General features: G+C 42.5%; 1 long non-coding RNA gene across 3 annotated transcripts in view; it reads right to left on the reverse strand.

The window, feature by feature from the left end:
- Positions 1-1374: 1374 nt before the first annotated feature.
- Positions 1375-26835, reverse strand: part of LOC104001998 (uncharacterized) — a 405779-nt gene continuing 380318 nt past the window's right edge. For all 3 annotated transcript variants that reach the window (XR_008539202.2, XR_010150903.1, XR_008539201.2), the window contains one exon: positions 1375-1899. This is a non-coding gene — a long non-coding RNA (uncharacterized LOC104001998). The remainder of the gene's footprint in view (positions 1900-26835) is intronic.

Here is a 26835-nt window from a genome sequence, read left to right on the forward strand (position 1 = left end):
TTCTGAAGATGTCATAGCAAAATTTTCTACCAAGTCTAATTTGGCATAAATCCAAATTCTTCTGTTGACAAATTTGCTTTGACCTAAATTGATTTAACTCTATTAGCTAAAGTTGATGCAGTTCTCTAAACTGGTTTCTAAGTCACTTTTAAGGCTCTGTGAAGGACAACCAGAGATTTTCACTTACAATCAGATCAAGTTCTAGAAGCAGTTTTAGCTGTTGCTTTCTTCAGTTAGGCATCTGTTCCATTCATTCAGACAACAAATGTTTTCTTTCATTCTTTCCGTGTGCCAGGCACCGTACTCAGTGCCAGATGCACACACAAAGAAGACAGACAAGATCCCTGTGCTTCTGAGGACCACATGCAAAAGAAAGACAATAAGCAAGGAAGTACATGAATGAGCACGACAATTTCAAGTTGTGATTGAATGCTGTGAGAAAGTGAAACAGCTAAATGCAATAGGTGTGGAGGGGTACCACCAAGTCTGTAGTGGGAGAAACTTTGCCTGAGAAGGCAACACTTGCCATGAGGCCAGAGTTACCAGAAGGAGCCAGCAGGGCCATGTTGAGACTTTAAAAGTCTTACATGCCCATGAATGTTCATTGCAACACTATTCACAACAGCAAGGACATGGAATCAACCTAATTGCCCATCAATGACAGATTGGATAAAGAAAATGTGGTACCTATATACCATGGAATACTATGCAGCCATAAAAAAGAACAAGATCATGTATTTTGTGGGAACGTGGTTGGAGCTGAAGGCTATTATCCTTAGCAAACTAATGCAGCAACAGAAAACGAAATACCACATGTTCTCACTTATAAGTGGGAGCTAAATGATAAGAACTTACGAACACAAGAAGGAAACAACAGACACGGGTCTACTTGATGGGGGAGTGTGGGAGAAGGGAGAGGAGGAAAAAAGATAACTATTGGGTACTGGGCTTAATACCTGGGTGAGGACATAATATGTACAACAAATTCCTGTGACATGTGTTTACCTATGTAAAAAAACTTTCACATGTACCTCTAAACCTAAAATAAAAGTTTAAAACAATTATTTTTAAAGAGAGACTTTAGAGGTCTTAAACATGGTGATATTATAGTGTCTTCTCTCTCTTCTAACCCAAGTAATTAAAAATAAAAATAATCAACCAAGCCTTAAAATAAATGCAAACAGCCGTGCATGGTGGCTCACACCTGTAATCCCAGCACTTTGGGAGGCCGAGGCTGGTGGATCATTTGAGGTCAGGAGTTTAAGACCAGCCTGGCCAACATGGTGAAACCCCATCTGTACTAAAAATACAAAAATTAGCCAGGCATAGTGGTGTAGCAGGACAACCCGCAGACAAAACTCCTCAGACACCAAGTTAAAGAAGGAAGGCGTTTATTGGGCTGGGGCTCAAAAGCCAAGTTCTCCGAGTGAGCAATTCCTGTCCCTTTTAAGGGCTCACAACTCTAAGGGGGTGCACGTGAGAGGGTCGTGATCGATTGAGCAAGCAGGGAGTACGTGACTGGGGGATGCATGCACTGGTAATTGGATCGGAACAAAACAAGATAGGGATTTTCACAGTGCTTTTCTATACAATGTCTGTAATCTATAGATAACCAATTAGGTCAGGGGTCGATCTTTAACTACCAGGCCCAGGGTGTGGCACCGGGCTGTCTGCTTGTGGATTTCATTTCTGCATTTTAGTTTTTACTTCTTCTTTCTTTGGAGGCAGAAATTGGGCATAAGACAAAATGAGGGGTGGTCTCCTCCTTTAGTGGTGTGCCCCTGTAATCCCAATTACTCAGGAGGCTGAGGCAGGAGAATCGCTTGAGCCTGGGAGGCGGAGGTTGTAGTGAGCCAAGATCGCACCACTGCACTCCAGTCTGGGTGACAGAGTGAGACCCTATTTCAAAAAAAGAAAAAAAAAAATTTCAAACAAGGTCAACACAATTCTGCTTTCTTCCCAATGGCAACTACTTGAATACTTTTATGATAATATCTAAAAACTCTTTTAAAATTATTTTCTTGTTTTAGGTCCCTGCTGATTCTCCAAATATGTGTCTAATCTGTTTACTGAGTTACATAGCACTTGGAGCCATCCATGCAAAAATCTGTAGAAGAGAATTCCAGGAAGAGGGAAGAGCAAATGCAAAGACGGGTGTGAGAGCTTGGTGCATACAGCCATGGGCCAAATAAAGTTTCCTTGGAATAGCCATGCCTGTTCTTTCACATGTCATCTGTGGCTACTTTCACACTTGCATGACCCTGAGAGTGATTGATTGCCTTAAACTTTGTTGCTTTTATGGCCTCACTAGTGTAGCCAATCGCTGCCGCACAACAGCACAGCAGACACGGTATCAGGCAAAACCTAAAATATGTGGTCCATTACAGAAAAAATTTGCTGACCCCTGGGCTTGCTTATTTGTTTATTTATGAAGTGAGATTAGGAGCTGTTGGAGACTTTTTAGCTGTGGAGGATGCAGGACTTCATTTTTATTGTTAAAAAGGTGGCGTTGGCCGTGGCGTAGAGAATGGATTTGGGGGTAAGTCACCACAGAGGCAAAGAGAACAGGATGATGCTTTGGTGCTAGCTGCTGGGGCTTGGAGTTGGGTGAGAGCTGTAAGCATCAAATCTTCTGAAGGGATCAACCCTCATGTAGTTACAACACGGGCTCATTTTTCTCTTGAAAGGGCTCTAAGAGTCCTTCACACAGTGTCCAGCTCTTCTCAGTAGAGGGCTCACTCCCACAGGACTGCTGCCACTTTGCAAGCAATTGGTTGTCACCTATACTTCTGATCAACTGGCTATAAACCGGGGTTCCCACCACCCACTCCTCCAGTTTGATTAATTTGCTAGGATGGCTCACAGAACTCAATGAAGCACATTTCGTGAATAGCCAGATGAAGAGGTGGATGGGGCAGGGTATGGGGGAGGTGCTACCGAGCTCCCAAGTGCTCTCCAGGAACACCACCCTCCCAGCACCTATGCATGTTCAGTGACCCAGAAGCTCACTGAGGATTGTTCAAGAGTTTTTACAGAGCTTAATCTCCATCGCCCCTCTCCCTTTCCTGGAAGCTGGAGGGTGGGGCTGAAATATCCTACTCTCTAATCCTCTCCACACTTGGTCTTTCTGGTGACTGGCCCCACCCTGACTTATCTCATCAGCATAAACTCAGGTATGATCAAAAGGGGCTCATTATGAATAACAAAAGATGCTCTTATCACTCAAGAAATTCCAAGGGTTTTAGGAGCCTATAGCAGGTACTGGGGACAAGGATCAAATATATATACTTTTTCTTTTTACTTGGTATAATTAAGCAACTTTTATTTGGTGTTCTATAAGAATTTATTTCTTATTATGCCACAAATACCTTTTGAGTCTTCCCATTGATTAGCCCTCTTATTTTAGAGGCCTTTGACAGTGTTTCTGCCAACTTTAGGCCTTAGGAAAAGCCTCTGAAACTTAAACTTTGGTATCCCATTCAGGTACCAGATGTCTTGAAAAGCCCCCTAGAGCCTCTGTAAGCCCTCAGAGCCACAAGGAACACACCATGGCTGCTGGTACTCATTCTTCAGCTTCTCATGGTGACAAGCTGGTGAAAACCCTGGGGAGCTAAGAGTGGGGGACTGGTGCTGAGACTACTCCTTGCCACCCCAACCTCACCCCAACCCACACTATGCCCCTGTTCCAAGGTCCTCATGGCAGGGCACACAGCCTTCTGGGCTTGGCAGATGCACCTACCCGTGTGGGCTTCCCTGCTCGAGCGCTGAGTCCTGATGTGAGGCAGGCGTGTGCCCCTTTAGTGTGATCCCCAGCAACGCAGCCTCTTTTCTCTAACTTGAGTCGGCCGCCTTTCTGGTAGCTGGCACCTCATTCTGCCTCTACTTTTTTCTGCCAGTACAGTTGGCCCTCCATACCTGCGGGTTCCACATCCTCAGATTCGGCTGATCACAGATCAAAAATGTAGTTACACCTGCAATGGTTGCTTCTGTCCTGAACATATGCAGGCTTTTTTCTTGTCATCATTCCCAAAACAATACAACAACTATATACATAGCATTCACTTTGTACTAGGTGTTATTAGTAATCTACAGGTGACTTAAAGTACACAGGAGGATGTACTTAGGTTATGTGAACCCACAAGTGTCTGAGACAGGTCTCAATCAATTTAGAAAATTTACTTTGCCAAGGTTAAAGACACGCCCGTGACAGCCTCAGGAGGTCCTGAAGTCATGTGCCCAAGGTGGTTGGGGCACAGCTTGGTTGTATACATTTTAGGAAGACATGAGCCATCAATCGGTAGGTGTAAGATGTACATTGGTCCAGTCTAAAAAGATGGGACATCTCAAAGTGAGGGCTTCTAGGTCATAGGTAGATTAGGGACAAAAGGTTGCACTCTTTTGAGTTTTTGATCAGCTTTTCACTGAATACGCAATTTACATGTGAGAGTGGGGTGGCGGAATAGTCACTTATGGCTTAGTCTGGCTCAGTGAATCTGCATTTTTACATAAACAATAGGGAGGAGGAAGCAATCAGATATGCAGATATCGGGTGAGCAGAGAAATGACTTTTTAGTTCTGTCGGTTGTCTGTACCTGTTAAGATAAGTTATCAGTTTACATTGCCAGGGCAAAATTCAACAGAACCATTTTAGGGAAAAGAACTTGACGTCCACAAGGAATTTCCTTGTGAAGAAATTGTGAGGGAGGTATGTAGCTTTTTATCTTTGTAGCTATCTTATTTAGGAATAAAATGAGAGGCAGGTTTGCCTGACTTCATTTGGCTTAGTGATTCTGGAGTCCTGAGATATGTTTTCCTTTCACAGTTATATGGAAATCCTACATGATTTTATATCAGGGTGTATTAGTCCATTCTCAAGCTGCTATAAAGAAATACCCGAGGCTGCGTAATTTGTAAAGAAAAGAAGTTTAGGCAGGCATGATGGCTCACACCTGTGATCCCAGCACTTTGAGAGGCCAAGGATGGCAGATCACCTGAGGTCAGGAGTTCAAGACAAGCCTGGCCAACATAGTGAAACCCCGTCTCTACCAAAAATACAAAAATTAGCCAGGTGTGGTGGCACATGCCTGTAGTCCCAGCTGCTAGGGAGGCTGAGGTAGGAGAATTGCTTGAACGGTGCGGGAAGAGGTTGCAGTGAGCTGAGATCGCTCCGCAGCACTCTGGCCTGGGCGACAGACTGAGACTCCATCTCAAAAAAAAAAGAAAGAAAGAAACAGAAAAGAGGTTTAATTGACTCACAGTTCCACATGCCTGGGGAGGGATCAAGAAATTTAAAATCATGGCAGAAGACACCCCTTCACAGGGTGGCAGGAGACAAAATGAGTGCCAGCAGGGGAAATGCCAGACCTTTCTAAAACCGTCAGATCTCATGAGAAATCACTCACTATCACAAGAAAACGGCATGGGGAAAACCACCCCATGAATCACTTACCTCCCACTGGGTCCCTCTTATATTATGTGAAGATAATGGGGATTACAATTCAAGATGAAATTTGGGTGGGGACACAGCCATACCATATCACAGGGACTTGCGGATCCTCAGAGTTTGGTATCTGTAGGGGTCCTGGAACCAATACCCCACAGATGCAGAGGGAAAAACGATTGGGAAAAAAAGTGGAGGGGGCTGCAGAGGGTGATGGAGGTTGCAGGGTCTGACAAAATTCCTTGACTGATCAGGAGTGGCTGGTTTCTGCCATATTTCTTTTGTTTATGCTCAATATAACTATATTCAAGGTTGAATTCAATTTTAAAGAAATAAGCCGCTTTCTCCCAAATCATTGTGGATTTGAATTGGAATCTTTAATGTGGGCACCCCCTGAAGGTGCCTTCACTTTATAAGTCTGAAGGCAAATCAGATGAAGGCAGAGCCTCAGAGGCACCACAAAATCATATTAATAACAAAACTTATATAAAATATTTTTAGCTATTTTTATTCATTAAAGAGAAGTCAGGAAGGGGAAGGAAGGAAGGAAGGGAAGCAAGCAGGCAGGAAGGAAAGAAGGAAGGGAGGGAGGGGGAAGAAGGAAGGAAGGGCTAAAACAAGGGTAGCCTAAAGCTGTCTCCTTACATATTTAAGTTCAGCCTAAAGGTTTTTCTGTGTCATAAACTATACCAAGAAGAGGTGTAAACAGACTGTAGCCTACACTTGGGCCAATCACTGAGTTTTGGCCAATCAAATGTAACCAACTGCTCTGACCGTGTTCAAAAAAGGCAAACACTGAGCTGTAACCAATTCAGCTGTTTCTGTTCGGTACCTCACCTCCATTTTCTGTATGTCACTTTCCTTTTTTTGTCCACAAATCTTCTTCCACCACGTGGCTGTGCTGGAGTCTGTGAGCCTATTCTGGCTCAGAAGGCTTCCCGATTTGTTAATCACTCATTGCTCAATTAAACTCCTTTAAATTTCATTTGGCTGAAGTTTGTTTTGTCTTGTTTTGTTTTGAGATGGAGTCTTGCTCTGTTGCCCAGGCTGGAGTGCAGTAGCGTGATCTTGGCTCACCGCAACCTCCACCTCCCAGGTTCAAGCAATTCTCCTGCCTCAGACTCCTGAGTAGCTGGGATTACAGGCACATGCCACCACACCCAACTAATTTTTGTATTTTTAGTAGAAATGGGGTTTCACCATGTCGGCCAGGCTAGTCTGGAACTCCTGGCTTCGGGTGATCCACCCGCCTTGGCCCCAGAAACTGCTGGGATTACAGGAGTGAGCCGTTGCACCTGGGCGAACTCAGCTGAAGTTTTTCTTTCATCAGAAGGAAGGAAAGAAGGAAGGAAGGAAAATTAGAAAAGTAAATGGAATCATGTCTTACTAAACACAGTGGCACTACTCTTAAGCCTGCCTCTCCATTTTCCAAATGTTCCATGGCTCGCCTCCCTTGCTTTAAAAAAAAAAAAAAAAAAAAAAGTGGTCAAAAAAACCCACATAACTTCACTTCTTGATTTATGTGACTGTGATGCTTCCTGCTAGCCTGGTTTACTCCCCATTTGGCCTCCTCAAAATTTCTCCAAACCTTCCCAGCAGCAGCATCAATTTTGTCTGACAACTGGCAAAAAGGAAACACATAAAAAGTGAATACTCAGGCAATTTTTAAAAGATGAGAACTGTTTAGAGGCTGCTTGCCTCCAAGAAGACTGAGGAGCTTAGAGAATGATCTGGGAATGTCTTCAGTGTATTGCTATCTTCTTGATAAACGTGAGATGAAGAAGGGTAGCTGCATTTCAAATTAGAGATCAGAAAACCCAGGAAGAGGAAATGACTCTGGAGTTAGGATCCACTAGTCTGAGCTCCTTAGGGGCACTTCAAGGGCTGGACGAACTAGGCTAATAAAGGCAGGGAGCTGTGATTAAATGGATGAAGGACACCTGAACTTTGCCTGCAGCGTTTAGTCTTCATGTGAAAGTGAGAGTGGTTTTGGAGCCTTAAGGAGAACGGGGTGGAGGGCTATGCAGGATTGGGGACTCATGCATTGAACAGAGAAGTAGTGGATTTCAAAGTGGTGGAGCACATCATAATCACCTGTGGCACGTTTTTCAAACTCTCAGTTTTGTTCCATCCCTGTTCTCTATTGCACCCCACTGCCCATGTTCTCTTTTTTAGTTTTAGGTAAACAGCTTAGTTTTCCTCAGAAAACTAAAAATAGTACTACCATATCCCCCTCCTATCACTGTGCAATGGAGCCTGTGTTACTCATAGGAGATTATCTATCTCCCAGTTGTGTTAAGGTTAGGAGTGTATCCAAGCTTTGTGGGTCCTGAAACTGATACAATTTTAGGGAGCCTCTTTAAGAAAATAAATACAATTTCTATAAAAATTACAAAACATTGATGTGAGAAATTAAAGAGGACACACAGAAATGAAGAAATTTCATGTACATGGATTGGAAGAATCAATATGATTAAAATGTTCATACTACCCAAAGCAATCTAGACATTACAATCCCTATCTAAATACAAATGGCATTCTTCACAGAAATAGAAAAAAAAAATCCTGAACTTGATATAGAACCACAAAAGATCCAGAATAGCCAAAGCTATCCTAAGCAAAAAGAACAAAACTGTTGAAATCACATTACCTGACTTCAAATTATATTACAGAACTATAGTAACCAAAACAGCATAGTACTGGCATAAAAACAGACACATAGACCAATGGAACGGAATAAAGAACACAGAAACAAATTCACACATCTACCATGAACTCATTTTCAACAAAGGTGCCAAGAACATACATTAGGGAAAAGACAGTCTCTTCAGTCAGCAGTGCTGAAAAACTGGATATCCATACGCTGAAGAATGAAGCTAGCCCCCATCTCTCACCATATACAAAATCAAATCAAAATGGATTAAGTAATTAAATCTAAGACTTTAAACTATGGAACTATTCAAAACAACATTGAAACTCTCCAAGACATTGGACTGAGTGAAGATTTCTTAAGTAATACCCCACAAGCACAGGCAAACAAAGCAAAACTGGACAAATGGGATTACCCAAGTTAAAAAACTTCTGCACAGCAAAGGAAACAATCAAAAAAGCAGAGAGACAACCCATAGAATGGGAGAAAATATTTGCCAACTATCCATCTGACAAGGGATTAATAACCAGAATATATAAGGCACTCAAATAACTCTATAGGGAAAAATCAAATAATCAGATTTAAAAATGGGAAAAAGATCTGAATAGACATTTCTCAAAAGAAGACATACAAATGGCAAACAGGTATACGAAAAGGTGCTCAACATCACTGATCATCAGAGAAATGCAAATCCAAACTACAATGAGATATTATCTCACCCCAGTTAGAATGGCTTCCATGCAAAAGATAGACAATGATGAATGCTGGTGAAGATGTGGAGTAAAAGGAAACCTCGTACACCGTTGGTGGGAATGTAAATTAGAATAACCTCTATGGAGAACAGTTTGGAACCGTTTGGTTTTTTTTTTTTTAGTTTTAGTTAAACAGTTTATTTTCCCTCAGAAAACTAAAAATAGAACTACCATAGGCTCCAGCAATCCCATTGCTAGGTATATACCCAAAAGAAAGGAAATCAGTATATTGAAGGGATATCTACACCCCCAAATTTATTGAAGCACTATTCACAATAGCCAGGTTTGGAAGCAACCTAAGTGTCGCCAACAGATGAATGGATAAAGCAAATGTGGTACATATACACAATGGAGTACTATTCAGCCATAAAGAATGAGAGCCCATCATTTGCAACAACATGTATGGAACTGGAACTCCTTATGTTAAGTGAAATAAGCCAGGCACAGAATGACAAACTTTTTATGTTCTCACTTACTCGTGGGAGCTAAAAAAAAAAAAATTAAAAAACAATTGAACTCATAGAGATAGAGAGTAGAGTGGGGTAGGCAGAGTCAGAATGGTTAGTGAGTACAAAAACATAGTTAGATGAATGAACAAGAGCTAGTAATTTCATAGCACAACATGGTGACTGCAGTCAACAATAGCTTATTGTAGATTTAAAAATAACTAAAAGACTACAATTGTTCGTAACACAAAGAAAGTATAAATGCTTGGGGTGATGGATACCCCATTTGCCCTGATGTTATTATTATACATTGTATGACTATATCAAAATATCTTATGTACCCTGTAAATATATACACCTACATACTTAATGACTTCCAGTTCCATCCATGTTGTTGCAAATGATAGGATCTCATTCTTCTTTATGGCTGATTAGTACTCCATTGCGTACTATTTACCCACAAAAGTTAAAAATTTTAAAAAACTTTAAAAATTAAAATTTAAAGAGAAGATAAATACAAAATAGAGAATATAAATGCCTATAGTCAACATAAAACTCATTCAGAGCACTCCGGGGCCACATACAGATCTGCATCATTCATTTTAGTAATGGCGTGATGTTTCATTGTGTAAATACACTATAATTTACTTGCCCACCCCCATTGATAGATCTGTATATTGTTTCCAGTCTCTTGCTATTACTCTCTATCCAAGGTTGCCATGAGTACTTTTGTACATATATCAATTCCCATACTTAGGAGCATATCTGAAAGGCAAATTGTAGAAGTGAAATCACCGGGTTAAAGGGTTTGCGCATTTCTAATTTTGGTAAATATTACTAAATCACTCTCTATAGAAATTGTTTCAGGTTATAGTCCCACCAGTATAATATGAGGGAATCTGTTTTCCACACCCTTGCTGATACAACGTTATTATCAATATTGTTTTATCTTTGTCACTTTGACAAGTTAAAAAAATTATTTCTCTCTCCTTTTTTTTCACCATCAGTGAGTCTGAGCACTTTTTCACATATCTGAGCCGCATACGTAAGGTTCTTCTTGTTGTTATTGTTTTGATGATCCGTTCATATCCTTTGCCAGTTTTTTTTCTATTGGGTTATTGAATTTTTTCTTACTGATTTGTAGAAATCCTTTATATTTTAGGGAATTTAGTCCTTTGCCTATTATGTGAGTTTCAAGTATTTTCCCCAGTCTTTTGTTGGTCTTTTGAGCTGGCTTATATGGCCTTTGCCATAAATATATTTTTTAAATGTCATTAAATTTAGCATTCCAGGAATGGGCTATTTTAGCTTTGGTGGTCAGTGAAGGCTCCTCTGAAAAGGTAGCATTTGAGTGAAAACCTACATTTCATGCCACAGGCAGGAGACAAGTGCTGTAGTCAGGAGGCTCTGGGGAAGAATGTGCTCGGTGTCTTTGGGGAACTGAAAGAAGCCCTGGAGAACACAATATACAATGGCACACCCGGAAGCAGCGAGTCACACCAGGCCCAGGTAGGGAGGTTTGGAAGCCAGGGACAGACATGGGCTAGCTTTTGGGCCCCAGAGAGAAACCAAAATCAATGGGAAAAAAAATATGATGTGAAGGCAATTTTAGGTTCTATTTAACTATTAGACGAACATTCCAATAATTATCACAGTCCAGTGTGCAGTGGGCTCCAGGGGTATTTGTCAGCTGCTTTCCTGTCCCTGAAACTTCTCAGGCAGAAGTGTAAAACACAGCTGGGTGGAAACACTGTAGAGGAACTCAAGCGTCAGATGGGGGTTTGACTAGTTGACATTTATCTCCAGTCTAAGCTTAACCAGATTCTGAGATTTTCTGCGGTGTGTATACCCCTGCATTTGTCTTTCCTTATGGTTTCTCTCATTTTCTCTTCTTTTTTTTTTTTTTTTTTTTTTTTTTTTTTTGAGACAGAGTCTCGTTCTGTCGCGCAGGCTGGAGTGCAGTGGTGCAATCTCCGCTCACTCTAAGCTCCACCTCCTGGGTTCACGCCATTCTCCTGCCTCAGCCTCCGAGGTAGCTGGTACTACAGGCGCCCGCCACCGTGCCCGGCTAAATTTTTGTATTTTTAGTAGAGACCTGGTTTCACCGTGTTAGCCAGGATGGTCTTGATCTCCCGACCTCGTGATCCGCCTGCCTCGGCCTCCCGAAGTGTTGGGATTACAGGCGTGAGCCACCGCGCCCGGCCCTCAATTTCTCGTCTTAAATATACTTTCTTTCTTTCTATTATCCTCCCCCGTGTGATAGTACTGCCAACGGTTTATTCTTGGCTCCACCGATACCTCTAAAGGCCAAGTTTATATACTGTTTACATGGAAATATCTTTCTATTTTCAGTGACACCTGTTTATATCTATGGCTTTCACATCTTGCACATACCTGACACAGGAACCTTCTTTGACCAGGAGTTTCTGAGGACAGGAACCACATCATTTCCCTCCTGTGTTGCATCCGGGTACAGAGAGACGGAGCCACTAGGCGCTCAGTAATCAGGTGATACTAATATGCATTCACAGGCTGTTTTTGCAAAATTGCTAATGACAGACAGTATGGTTTCCTCTTAACAGTTGAGATCTAGGAAAAGTGAGGGTAAAGAATGCCCTGAGGAATCAGGATAGGAAACTGAGTTGGAAGCCTTCCCTACAGATAAGTTAAAGCCATAATTATGGATGGAATCACTAAGGCAGGATGCAATACGGAGGATACAAGAAGGCATGAAAATAAAGAAAACATCCATGAGATCTCTAGCATAGGAACACCTTAAAAACTGGGAGATGCCCAATAAAAAAACAAGTCCTAAAATGCTTTTTTAAAATCCACCCTGGATTTTGTGGGAGATGGGAGTTGTCCTGCCTCAAACACATTTAGTACAATTAGATATACAAACATAAAGAATCCTACATTTTATGATTTGCTCACTGTTTAAGTTTTACAATTGTTTGCATACACAAACAAAGGAAAACATTAGCAAATGGGGAGGAGGGGTAAGCAGCCCAAAATAGCAATGCACAGGAGTTGATTTTCTGCTTTTTAAAAAAATCTGAAAATCCATTCCACATGACAGCTAATTCATTTTACTCCTTGCTTACCATATATTCTTCTTATCAATGGGTACATTAAAAAACAGCTACAAAATTGTTATTATAGAACAAGGTCAAACAAAAAGAAAAATATACAGAGCATAGTGAATATTTCCTATGTAAATCCTGAATTTAGAGTACCAAAAGCCAGTAGAGATCTGACTTATGCTAGGCCCTTGAAAAAGTTTCTACTTTCTTTCTCTTTTCTTTTCTTTTTTTTTTTTTTTTTTTTTTTTGAGACAGAGTTTTGCTCTTGTTGCCCAGGCTGGAGTGCAATGGCACAATCTCGGCTCACTGCAACCTGTGCCTCCTGGGTTCAAGTGATTCTCCTGCCTCAGCCTCCCAAGTAGCTGGGATTACAGGGATGCGCCACCACACCTGGCTAAATTTGTTTTGTATTTTTAGTAGAGACAGGGTTACTCCATGTTGGTCAGGCTGGTCTCGAACTCCTGACCTTAGGTGATCCACACGCCTCAGCCTCCCAAAGTGCTGGGATTACAGGTGTGAGCCACTGCACCCAGCCAAAACTTTCTACTTTTCTGCTTTCTGAGGCTTTGAATTTAAAACTTTTTTTATTCACTCTTTGCCAACAGGACCCCAGTTCTGACTATCAGTAGTTGGTGAGTGTGTGAGACTTGGAGCAAATCACTTCCCCTCTCTGGGTCTCGGGATCCTCTCCTACTGAAGGACACAGGATTTTACAGATTCTCCCAGACACTGTCTCCTATGGTTCTATGAAAACTTTACTTTCCACTGCCTTTTCCCATTCATTTTATGGTCTAGGAAAGAGCTGCTGAATTTTCAAGCAATGCTAGGATTCTGTAGAAGGAGATACATCTGGTCTGCTGGTGCTTTTCTTAAAGTAATATACATATGTTCTGTCCATAAAACATCCCAGCAGTGTCTTTCTGCACCTTCTCCTAGAAGTAGGCACAACTGCTGTCTCTGTGATAAGATCACACAACTCCAGAAGCATAAAAGTCATTTATGTTGTGAACCGAAAGGCCATGGCTTGATTTTATTTTCAATCAAATCTAGCCTGATCATAAACGAATCATTTGGAGCAACTAGATTTTGAGTTGCTCCAAATGTTTTTTAGTTTACAATTATTTTTATTTGTTCTTTGACACTAATGGTAATAATAAACAGTAAACCATTCACAGAACCTACATTTGTGTAACTTATGTGGTGCATGTCCATTTGATGAACCTTGATACTTAGGAAATGTGGAATCCCATAAGAGCAGGTTTCCTCAAGGCAAACCACTCATGAAAAGAGTCAGAAGTTTGTGTCTAATTCCTGTTTTAGAAATGTTATAAACTTGCAAATTTATTTTCCAGTTGATTCAATCTGCCATCTCTAAATCTTTAGGGAGAATTACAGAAATGGAGATAAAATCTTGGTAATTTATTCAATTTTATCACTTCTACTGATCCCATAAAAAGACTCCATCTGTCAAATTATCTTTTCTTAAAAAAAAAAAAAAAACCTTTTCATAATTTTCTTCATATGGGTATGTTGAAATGAGTAGCTTAAGTATCTGTGTCATGAAAACTATTGACGTTCCAATAAAATCTGTTCTTTCTAAATTATCTGTTCTTTAGCCTCTTTTGAGAGGAAAACTTCAGCTTCTATCATTTGTTTATAATTTGCTTGTGCAGCATGGGATTTATTGCTTTGGGTGAATATATTACGGCATATTTGAATAGTGTAGAATAAAATATTCTTATGTTAACATATTCTGTGATTTGGATCCCAATCCATAATCAGTACATCTTTCTTTTTAAAATTTCTGCCTTGGTTTTCTTGAAAGTCAAATTGTAAGAATAAATGGTAAGAATAAAAAGAAGAGAAACCTAGTTGAATCATGTCTTCGATCATATATTTTATTTGTTTTCTTTTTTTCTGAGACGGAGTCTCACTCTGTCGCCCAGATGACTGGAGTGCAGTGGCACGATCTCAGCTCACTGCAAGCTCCATCTCCTGGGTTCACACCATTTTCTCCAGCCTCAGCCTCCCAAGTAGCTGGGACTACAGGCTCCCGCCACCACGCCCAGCTAATTTTGTTTTGTATTTTTAGAAGAGACGGGGTTTCACCGTGTTAGCCAGGATGGTCTCGATCTCCTGACCTCGTGATCCACCTGCCTCGGCCTCCCAAAGTGCTGGGATTCCAGGCTTGAGCCACTGCGCCCGGCAATATAACGTTTTTAAGTAAATTACAAGATTCTATGAAGCTATTAAAAATGATGATGCGTGTCCTCACTTATAAGTGGGAGATAATCTTTGGTGCACACAGACAGTAAAAAATGGGAACAACAGACACTTAGGGACTCCAAAAAGAGGGAGTGGCGCAAGGGCTGAAAAACTTCCCACTGGGTGCTATGTTCACTATTTTGGTGACAGGATCAAATAGAAGCCCAAACCTCAGCATCACTAAATATACCCTTGCAACAAACCTGCACATGTGGAAAGCAGCACATTTCAATCCTGTTTTCATAAAACAAGTAAAATAAATACTGTATGAATCTGAAATTTCAAATGATGTATGCCAAGTGTAAATACTGGTACTTTTTTTGGGTGAACTATTTGAATTTCTATATTATATTGGATAATATAGAAGTTATTTTTATTTTTGGATACTTTTATTATCTGATTTTTAAATAATGCTGAAAAATATCTACTTACAAAGGGTAGAGTCAAAGAGTTTTGAAGTAGAAGGGAAAGTAGAAGATTCCCTAATCCAAGTCCCCCGCCCCTCCTATCCCCTGCTACATCCAGTACTAGAATCCATTCTGAGGGTTTTTGACAGACTTATTTACTAAGGAACATCCAGACTTAATTAATAGGGAACACGCAGCTTTTCAAGTGTAACAATATAATACTGATGGCAGCAGAATTGTATTTAGGGAAAGAATATGGAATACTTTGTAGTACTCTAGGTATGGTAAGACCCCAAGAGCATGGGTGTAAACCCATGCTAAAGTGCTATGTAAGGGATAAGGAGAATAATGTGTGTTCTTTTGAACATATTTTTGCACCAACCACTATTTAGGTTGGTGCAAAAGCAATTCTGGTTTTTGCTATTGAAAGTAACCACAAAAACCACAATTACTTTTGTACCAGCCTAAAGTGGGAACAAGGCTTGCAGAGGAAGATGAGTGAAGTGGGCATTTAGCAAGATAGAGAGAGGAAGGCTCCACTCCCACCGTCTCTGAGTGAGGCTGGCTGGAAGTCTTTCCACCTAGTGCTCCATGAAACTGTTTTGTTTTGTTTTGTTTTGTTTCTTTCCTTCGACGTTAACAGCTGCTTGTCTCCTTTGCTTTGTTCTCTCCCACTCTAGTGCTTTTTTTGAAAATCAAAATTGGAGATAAGTTTTACATCTGCACTGATGTGCTACAAAATGGCACAATTGAAATCAGGCACCTGGAATCAGCATTAACCGCAAGAAAATAACTTGCCAAACTCTTAGGGACAGCTCTGGACTTTCATCTTGTGAAAACTGAGGGATAGGCCAGGTTTGGTGGCTCATGCCTGTAATCCCAACACTTCGGGAGGCCGGGGAGCACGGATCACTTGAGGTCAGGAGCTTGAGACCATCCTGGCCAACATAGTGAAACCCCGTCTCTACTAAAAATACAAAAATTAGCCGGTCATGGTGGTACGTGCCTGTAATCTCAGCTACACTAGAGGCTGAGGCAGGAGAATCACTTGAACCCTGGGAGGTGGCGGTTGCAGTAAGTCGAGATTGTGCCACTGCACTCTAGCCTGGGCAACAGAGCGAGATTCCATCAAGAAGGAAAAAAGAAAGAGAAAGAAAGAAAGAAAAAAAGAGAGAGAGAGAAAGAGAGAGAGAAAAGGAAAGAAAGAAAAGAGAGAGAAAGAAGAAAGAAGGAAAGAAAAAAGGAAAGAGAAAAAGAAAGAAGGAAAGAAAGAAAGAAAAGAAAAGAAAGAACTGAGGGATAAAAATGAGTCAATCTTAGGTGTCAACAGGCAGAGGCCCCGGGTGACATGTGGGTCACAGAAGGCAGATCCCATCATTGTTTCACAGCTCTGCTTCTTCCTCCCTCCCATCAACTCAAAATTGGCTTCTGTATATCCCCATTTCTTTGGTCCTACAGCACAGAATCAGTTTAATCCCTGTTCCAAATGAAAGATAAAAGAAGGATGAGACTCTTGAAATATTAAACCAAAGTAATTTTCATTCCCCTTAAGTGGTGGTGTCCTATGACCCCTCACTCGTTGAATCAATGAGTTTCACTACTTCAGGGGAAGGCTGAATACCTAACTAGAACAAAGTCATTACTCAGCTTACAGTGTCAAACTAAAATTCTTAAGTTCACAGCAAGATCATTCCAAGCTTTGTTCAGAGAAAAAAGGGTTTTGCTGAAATTCAAAAAATTTTCTTTTCCAACGTTTTAAGAGCAAAGCTCCGGGGTCTGAGCACAGAACTTCACTAGAAGGCTGTGGTCTTCCCGTGGTGTGTGTGTGTACCCCTGGAAGTACACGAAGACTTCCTCAGGACTTCTTGGGCACTGGCAATTTTAAGAAAAAAGTTTTTGACATTGTCAACTTCCATGTGTATTCTTTCCTAAAATTAATTAATTTGCGTTTAGAATTGACTGTGATTGGCTGGTCCTCCTTACCCAACCGGTCTTTTCAAATGGTTTGCTCTCCTAGTTTACAAAAGAAAAATATGCCTCTCACCATCCAGAATCCTAAAATAGCGCATGTTCCCAGGGTACAAAAACCTCCAGGACACCAAATGACAGGACAATTGGAGAATGCACGCTCCTGAGGGAGGTTGTTTCCTAGCAGTGCCAGGTGAGCTCATAGAAAAATCTCGAGGGCCCTGGGGCCTCATTTCATCCAGGTTGCAGAGCCATATGCAGCCCTATGCCTCATCTGCTTATCTTTGGTTCTATGTATTAGAATTCAGAAGTGATATGGTTGCCATGAGGACGCATATGGAAACATTAACTTAAATTGAAAAATTAAATCAAGACTTGTCCTGACAGAAAGTACAGCTGATTTGGCTGGACAACAAAAACTGACTTTGGCCATTAGGATCTGTGCAGACATTTTCCATATATTGAATGAGCAAAATCTAATGTTCTAACAAAAAAATATATTTATGTAACAGTGAAACAGCAAAAGAACTAACATAACTAACTCCATTTTTGTTTAAAGGGCCTTTACCCATTCACGCACATAGGCTAGGATAATTTTATTTTATTTATTTATTTTAGTTTTGTTTTCCTTTGCTTTGAGACAGGGACTCACTCTGTCACCCAGGTTGGAGTGTAGTGGTGCAATCACAGCTCACTGCAGCCTTGACCTCCTGGGCTCAAGGAATGCTCCCACCTCAGCCTCCATTAGCTGAAACTACAGGCACATGCCAACATGCTCAACTAAGTTTCTAAAAACTATGTGTAGAGACGGGGTCTCCCTATGTTGTCCAGGCTTGTCTCAAACTCGTAGGCTCAAGCAGTCCTCCCGCCTCGGCCTCCTAAAGTGCTGGGATTACAGGCCTGAGCCACCATGCCCAGTCTAGGATAATTTTTAGAGCACTGAGATAATACACAGAAACAGCAATCATGTAGTTTTTGAAACTAACTCTGGGATTAAAGGAGAAGTATGTAAACAATAACTATGTTTTGTTAAAGATTTATAGGAGCGTTGTGACCTGATCAAGAACAAAGAAGTCCCCAGTCTCCTGGGACCCTTGCTGGTGCCCAGATGTCTGTGGCCATCAATTACCTCAATTCCAACCACTTCCTCTTCCCCCAGCCCTAAATGTAAAAAGAGCCTGAAATTTGTACTGACTTAACAGGTACCTTAGAATGCTAGTTCACCACCTTCTTGGTTTTGCTGGCTTTCCAAATAAACCTGCTTTTCCTCCCACCAACCCTCATCTCTTGTGTCCGGCTTTCGAGCAGCCAGCAGCTGCACCTGGATTTGGTTACATTTAGAGGACATATACAATATAAAATGCAGCAGAGATTATGTCTTTTGCAACTACTAAACTTACGATAAAAAATTTTTAGATGTCAACCTAAAAAACGTGCACATGTTTCAGAATTCCTTAAGAGGGAAGGAAAAGAAAACATGCTAAAAACTAGTATAGACAGGTGCGGTGGCTCACGCCTGTAATCCCAGCACTTTGGGAGGCCAAGGTGGGCGGATCACCTGAGGTCAGGAGACCAGCCTGAACAGCATGGAGAAACCGTGTCTCTACTAAAAATATAAAATTAGCCAGGCGTGGTGGCGCATGCCTATAATCCCAGCTACTCGGGAGGCTGAGGCAGGAGAATCACTGGAACCCGGGAGGTGGAGGTTGCAGTGAGCTGAGATCACGCCATTGTACTCCAGCCTGGGCAACAAGAGCGAAGCTCCATTTCAAAAAAAACAAAAAAACAAAAAAACCCCACAAAAACCAGTATAGAGAAGCAGGCTAGGGTGGAGAGGCATTTGGGGTTAGACGTGAAGGTGAAGTAGGAAGGGGAGAAGAAGTGGAGGGCAACAGATCAAATGTGAATGTGGGAGCTCCCGCTCACCCCCACTATAGGGAAAACTTAAGGGTCAAAGAGCCAATGGGGAGTAGGGAATATTAGGAAGGAACAGATACGCTTGGGAGAATCCAGAGCACAGGCACTTGTTTCTTGCCCTCTAGGAGCTCTGGAAAATTTCAAGCCACTACAATATGGGCTAACCAAAAGGCAGTGGAAATTGTGCCAAAATATTGTCAGGTAGAGAAAGCACTGAGAGACCACCAGGCCTGACTCCCCACGGCTGCCCTGTGGTGGAGGGGAAATTTCCAAGGGCCCAGGTGACCTGAGGAGGGTCACAGTCCACAATCAATAAATAAATCTGGCCGGGTGCAGTGGCTCACGCCTGTAATCCCAGCACTTTGGGAGGCTGAGGCAGGTGGATAGCTTCAGGCCAGGAGTTCGAGACCAGCCTGGCCAACATGGCAATACCTCGTCTCTACTAAAAATACAAAAATTAGCTGGGCATGGTGGCAGACACGTGTAATCCCAGCTACTCGGGAGGCTGAGGAAGGAGAATCGCTTGAACCTGGGAGGTGGAGGTTGCAGTGAGCCGAGATGGCGCCATTGCACTCCAGCCTGGGCAACAAGAGCGAAACTCTGTCTCAAAAAAAAAAAGAAAAAAGAAACAAAAGTAACTCAGCCCCGCATGGTGGTGCACGCCTGTAATCCCAGCTACTCAGGAGGCTAAGGCATGAGAATCGCTTGAACCTGGGAGGCGGAGGTTGCGTGAGCCAAGATGTCACCACTGCACTCCAGCCAGGGCGACAGAGCAAAAGACTCTGCCAAAAATAAGTAAATAAATAAAAAGAAATTCTTATCTCACAGTTTTTTTAATCATATGCTAATTGCTAATTTTCGGGAACAATCCAGGAAGTATCATAATTTCTCATTATACAGAGGGCTGCTGAGGATTCCACAGGGCAGTGTGTGAATAGTCTAAAAGACTCTGCCATTGTTAGCATGTTCTAATTCCAGGTTAACCATCATTTAAGACAGCTTCTTGGGGAGGTGGAAGAGTAGTACTATCCAACCATAGGACCCCTACCCTGCATCTGAGAGTCATAAGTAATTTAGACATGCAACAACTCTTTCATCAGTGTAACATATAGGGAAGGTCATTGAGTTTTAGAGCTTGAACGTACTTAAAAAATTGTTTGGCCCTCTGCTCCCATTTGGCAAATATGGAAACTGAAGTCCAGGGCAGTAAAGGGAGTAGGCCTATGTTTGGGAGCTGGTATCAGAAGTGGTGATTCCCACTGGCTCACTTTAAGACTGGGTTCTCTGTAGTGCTTTATGGTACCAGCCTTCTCACGCTTTAGATTCTCCCCACTCAGTGTGGATGCTCTGCAATGTGCTCAAAATATCTTTAGGTTCACTGAGCTGTTGATGCCTACAAGGTATTCAGGAGCACTTGCCTTTTTTTTTTTTTTTTTTTTTTTTTGAGATGGAGACTAGCTCTGTTGCTGGGCTGGAGCGCAGTGGCGCGATCTTGGCTCACTGCAACCTCTGCTTCCCAGGTTCAAGTGATTCTCCTGCCTCAGCCTCCCAAGTAGCTGGGACTACAGACGCCCGCCACCACGCCCAGCTAATTTTTGTATTTTTAGTAGAGACGGGGTTTCACCATGTTGGCCAGGATAGTCTCAATCTCTTGACCTCGTGATCTGACCACCTCGGCCTCCCAAAGTGCTGGGATTCCAGGTGTGAGCCACCATGCCTGGCCAAGCACTTGCCATTTTAAACTGGTTGACTATATATGAAAGAACAACAGTTGGAGACAATGGGGTTAGCAATTGTGGAAATGCTTTATAGGGGGCTGCCCAATAGGACCCTGTGCAATTTTGGAAATGTTCTATATCTGCTATTGTGGCTACCAGTGAGTAAGGCTATTGAGTACTTGAAATATAGCTAGTGTGATTGAGGAACTGAATTTTAAATTTCGTTTAATTTTCATTAATTTTACCTTAAATTTAAATCACCACATGTGGCTAATAGCTACTGCACTGAATAGCACAGCCATATCATATTCACAAAAATGAAGTTTCTCTTCTTTTTCCTCACAGTTATTAGGAAATTGGTTCAAACTGATCATTTTCTGGCTACATACCAATGTTTTCTTCAGATCTTTTACCTTCCAATTCTTGAGGAGACAGACTTTTATATTGTGCCAATGCAATCATTCTCTGCAAAACCAAATGTGTTTCTTTGCAAGCGGAAGTTTGGGAATCAGTCTTTTGGGCATTTGTTTTTTCTTCAACTTTTAAGTTCCGGGGTACATGTGTAGGATGTGCAGGTTTGTTACATAGGGAAATGTGTGCTATGGTGGTTTGCTGCACAGATCAACCCATCACCTAGGTATTAAGCTAATAATAATTAGCTATTAATAGCTAATTAATGCATAAGTTATTCTTCCTGTTGCTCTCCCTCCTCCCACCTCCTGATAGGCCCCAGTGTGTGTTGTGCCCCTACCTGTGTCCATGTGTTCTCATCTTTCAGCTCCCACTTACAAGTGAGAACATGTGGTGTTTGGTTTTCTGTTCCTGCGTTAGTTTGCTGAGAATAATGGCTCCAGCTCCATCAATGTCCCTGCAAAGGACATGATCTCATTCCTTTTTATGGCTGCATAGTATTTCCTGGTGTATATGTACCACATTTTCTTTATTTAGTCTATCATTGATAAGCATTTGGGTTGATTCCATGTCTGGGCATCATTTATTTAAACTTTAAATTTTTTTATTGTACATGTGACTTTCAAAATTAAACTCAGTTCAGAAGTCACCTTCTCAGCTTTAATAGCTTTAACTTCTAAATAATATTTTCCTTAAGGTCCCTTCTTTTTCAGATGGTGTTTGATCTTTTTTTTTAATAATTTCAATATTTATTTTATTTTTATCATTTTTTTTTTTTTTAGTATTTATTGATCATTCTTGGGTGTTTCCCAGAGAGGGGGAATTTGGCAGGGTCATAGGACAATAGTGGAGGGAAGGTCAGCAGATAAACAAGTGAACAAGGGTCTCTGGTTTTCCTAGGCAGAGGACCCTGCGGCCTTCCGCAGTGTTTGTGTCCCTGGGTACTTGAGATTAGGGAGTGGTGATGACTCTTAACGAGTATGCTGCCTTCAAGCATCTGTTTAACAAAGCACATCTTGCACTGCCCTTAATCCATTTAACCCTGAGTGGACACAGCACATGTTTCAGAGAGCACCGGGTTGGGGGTAAGGTTATAGATTAACAGCATCCCAAGGCAGAAGAATTTTTCTTAGTACAGAACAAAATGGAGTCTCCCATGTCTACCTCTTTCTACACAGACACAGCAACAATCTGATTTCTCTATCTTTTCCCCACATTTCCCCCTTTTCCACTCAACAAAACCGCCATCATCATCACGGCCCGTTCCCAATGAGCTGTTGGGTACACCTCCCAGACGCGGTGGCGGCCGGGCAGAGGGGCTCCTCACTTCCCAGAAGGGGCGGCCGGGCAGAGGTGCCCCCCACCTACCGGACGGGGCGGCTGGCCGGGCAGGGGCTGCCCCCCACCTCCCTCCCGGACGGGGCGGCTGGCCGGGCGGGGGCTGCCCCCCACCTCCCTCCCAGACGGGGCAGCTGCCAGGCGGAGACGCTCCTCACTTCCCAGACGGGGCGGCTGCCGGGCGGAGGGGCTCCTCACTTCTCAGACGGGGCGGCCGGGCAGAGACGCTCCTCACCTCCCAGACGGGGTCGCGGCTGGGCAGAGGCACTCCTCACATCCCAGACGGGGCGGCGGGGCAGAGGCGCTCCCCACATCTCAGACGATGGGCGGCCAGGCAGAGACGCTCCTCACTTCCCAGACGGGGTGGCGGCCAGGCAGAGGCTGCAATCTCAGCACTTTGGGAGGCCAAGGCAGGCGGCTGGGAGGTGGAGGTTGTAGTGAGCCGAGATCCCGCCACTGCACTCCAGCCTGGGCAACATTGAGCACTGAGTGAGCGAGACTCCGTCTGCAATCCCGGCACCTCGGGAGGCCGAGGCTGGCAGATCACTCGCGGTTAGGAGCTGGAGACCAGCCCCGCCAACACAGCAAAACCCCATCTCCACCAAAAAAAAACGAAAACAAGTCACGCGTGGCGGCGCGCACCTGCAATCCCAGGCACTCGGCAGGCTGAGGCAGGAGAATCAGGCAGGGAGGTTGCAGTGAGCCGAGATGGCGGCAGTACAGTCCAGCCTCCGCTCGGCATCAGAGGGAGACAGTGGAGAGAGAGGGAGAGGGGTGTTTGATCTTTAGCACTTCTGTACTAGTTATCTATTGCTGTGTAACAAATTATCCCAAAATGTAGTGGCTTAAAACACCAACATTTATTGTCTCCCAGTTTCTGCCGGTCAGGAAGCTGGGCAGCTTAGCTGGGTCCCCCACCTCAAGGTCTCCCAGAAGGCAACAATCAAGGTGTCAGCCAGACTGCAGTCATCTCAAGGCTCCACTGGGGGAAGATCTGCTTCCAAGCTCCCTCATGTGGCTATTGGCAGCCTTAAGTCCTCACTGACTGTTGACCAAAGATGTCAGTTCCTTGCCATGTGGGCCCCTCCATAGGGCTACTCACAACATGGCAGCTGGCTGTTGCCTGCTGGCTGCCCTCAGTTCCTCGCCACAGGTCCCCCTCCACAGAGCAGCTCACAACATGGCATCTTGCCTCATCAGAGAGAAAGCAAGAAGGGACAGAAAGAGAGAATGTGAGCAAAAATCCCAGTCTTTTGTAACCTAATCTCAGAGGCGACATCCCATCACTTTTGCTGTATTTTATTTGTTAGGAGCCAGTCACTACGTGCAGCTCATACTCAAGGTGAGGGGATTATGCAAGACCAGAGGGTGAACACCAGGACATGGGGACCACTGAGAGTCATCAGAGGAACTGCTTTCCACAACTACTCTAAGGAGCCTTCCTTAGTCTCCTTTCTTAGCTGGTCTGTCTGGAACCTTAGCTTCAGGGCCAGCTCTACTCAGAGTGTGTGGGAGTCCAATGTCCCCCATCTGGACAGTGGCAGGATGAGAACTAGAATCCAAGACTCCTGGGTTCCTGGTCAGCCTTGTTTTCTGCTGCATGTGATGCTTGGTTAGACCTCCAGCACAGGCACAAGAAGCCCCACAATGCCAAGCAAAAGCATTTTAACTTCAAATAATAGGTACTAAGGTTTTTAAGCAGGACAATGCTATGATAAAAGTGATTTTTTTTTTTTTCTTTTTTTTGAGGCAGAGTTTCACTCTTGTTGCCCAGGCTGGAGTGCAATGGCGCAACCTTGGCTCACTGCCACCTCTGCCTCCCAGGTTCAAGTGATTCTCCTGCCTCAGCCTCCCAAGTAGCTGGAATTACATGTGCGCCCCACCACGCCCGGCTAATTTTTGTATTTTTGGTAGAGATGGGGTTTCACCATGTTGGTCAGGCTGGTCTCAAACTCCTGACCTCAGGTGATCCACCTGCCTCGGCCTCCCAAAGTTCTGGGATTACAGGCGTGAGCCACTGCGCCCAGCCTGACAAAAGTGATTTTTAAGAAACATTAATGTGATGACTATGTATAAAATGACTAGAAATTATATTAACTCCTATTTATTTATAAGTAGCATATGTTTATGGCCTAAAGTTTTGTATTCTGTTCTTATAAAAATATCCAGTGAAGCACTAATAAAATGGTCTGTGAAAACATTACTTGGGCCAAAGATATATTTAGTAATATATTACAAGGCCTGTGACCAAATTCTATGTTTAACACATGATATTTTCAGGTGTATGTTGAATTAAACTCTCAAAACTATTTCCAATGAATATATAGGGATTTCCAGAAAAGGTTGTTTTCTACTAACATAGGAGGCTCCTGGAAACCCAGGACCCACAAACCCTGAGAAACTACTGTAGACCGAAAAATGTTTTAAAGTATCAGACTGTGAAGTCTCCACCCCTAGCAATATCGACAGACAAACTTGCATCTAAATTAGTAAGATGGTGTGGCAGTCTTCTAGTTCCATCAGTACTCATCCTCACCTTCTCATTTTCGTAATACATTTTCTAAAGCTTAGCTGGGCACATCGCCCCATGAAGACTACATTTCCCAACATCCTTTACAGTTGGGTCAGCCACAGGAATAAAGTCTGGTCAACGGGGTATGAATGGAAGAGATGTGAGTCATACCTAGTTGTGTCCTTAAAAGGAAAGTTATGTGCTCTCCTTGCTCCTTCTCCTCTTCTTACTGGTTGGTATGCAGATGCGAAGACAGGAGCTGGGAGTAGCAACCTGGTAGTCAGTGATGGATGCTCCCATGTCAGCCTTGTACCATTTATCTCTGGAAATTTCCATGACAGTTATAAACTTCTTTATTACATAAACCACTCAATCTTGGAGTCTGTATATTAGAACAGACTCTATAACTTTACTACCATAATAACACGTCGACCTTTCCTTTTTGTTGGTTCTCTACATGCCCCCCACCCCCCAAAATAATGGGCAGGTGCGTAGGCAAAGTGACAAGGGGGATGTATTAGTCCATATTAAATTCATATTGTCTTCTCCTGCTTACCTGTAATACCACCAGGATCATAATATCATCAACAAACTTCTATTGTTTTCTTGTTTTTGTTTTGTTTTGTTTTTTGGTTTTTTGCTGTTTGGCTTTATTCCCCCTCCTTATTTGCCAATAATTAGAGGAGCAATAGTATCTTAAGTTCAGACTTGCTAATGAGCCAGGAGTGATTTTATATTTTCCTCTCTCAGGTTCAACCAGGGTCAGGGTCTAGGGATCCATCCAGTAATGTGCCAATGAATGTTTAACAACTGGCTGTCTAGGGGAAAACCAGCCCTGATATGTAGTGTGTGCCAATTTCTACAGTGTAAATACTCCTGCCATTGGTCAATTTCCAGCCAGCAGTATCATGTCACTGAACATAAAGTCAGAAAGAAATGTACACAATCACCTCTTGTAAGCTAGTACTATTTAGCTCCCGAACATCACTGAGATCTAGCCATCTATCTCACCCTGGGACTGCTTCTGATTTCTTCTCTTGGTTATACTCCAGAGGAGGATGCTAAATTTACTGTGATGTGCAGCAGGAACAGTAAAGACAATGTTTGGAGTGGTTCTGATGATCTTTGAACTACCCCTGTGGCCTTACCGTCATCTGATCTATGATGCTCTTGTAATAACATTTCATCCTTTTGGTTAAAGGCAGTGGTTGAAAAATTACCTGCATATTGGAAACACCTGTGGAGTTTTAAAAACAAGCAATCCCTGAGTTCCAGCACCAGCAATTCTGATTCTATTGACCTGGGTTTGACAGTGTTGAAAGCAGATGATTTTAATGTGTAGCCAAGGTCGAGAACTATTGGTTTAAAGTAATACATCTCTAATTTATGTGACAGATGGTTGGTGTTACTATTTTTGCTTTAAGCATAAAGAGGAAAAAATTTACATGGCCTGGTGACAAGAGAAGAAGTAAAATGAATGGCAAGGCTAGGATAATTCCCTTAGTGAAAGGTAAGGTTGAAAAGAAGAGGTCTGTACTCTGCCCCGTCTATGGGTCCTGAAAAGAACTTTAAATATTATTTTTTGAATCTTTAGAAAGCACTAGTGATTCTTCCTTTTTAATTAGAAAGTTTAGTGAGCATAGGAAATGCTGAAATTCTAGAAAACTGTCACAGACAACTTAATCATCTCTGCTATATTTTGCATCCATATAAACTGGTATTATTCATTGTGAAATCCAGTTCAATTTCTTTCCCTCTCTATTAAACTTGCATTTATTCTTAGAGGCAGATGCTAAATTTTACTTTATTCAAAAATCTCTAGACAGCTACATCTTGTATTTTTTGAACATTAAGTTAACCTTTGAGGTTGTGACTTGAATTTTACATATTGATAAAGGTCCTAGTTTACTAGCGAATCATTTTCATGT

The sequence above is a fragment of the Pan troglodytes genome, chromosome 15 (assembly GCF_028858775.2).
Source record: "Pan troglodytes isolate AG18354 chromosome 15, NHGRI_mPanTro3-v2.0_pri, whole genome shotgun sequence".
In the NCBI taxonomy this organism is placed as follows: Eukaryota; Metazoa; Chordata; class Mammalia; order Primates; family Hominidae; genus Pan; species Pan troglodytes.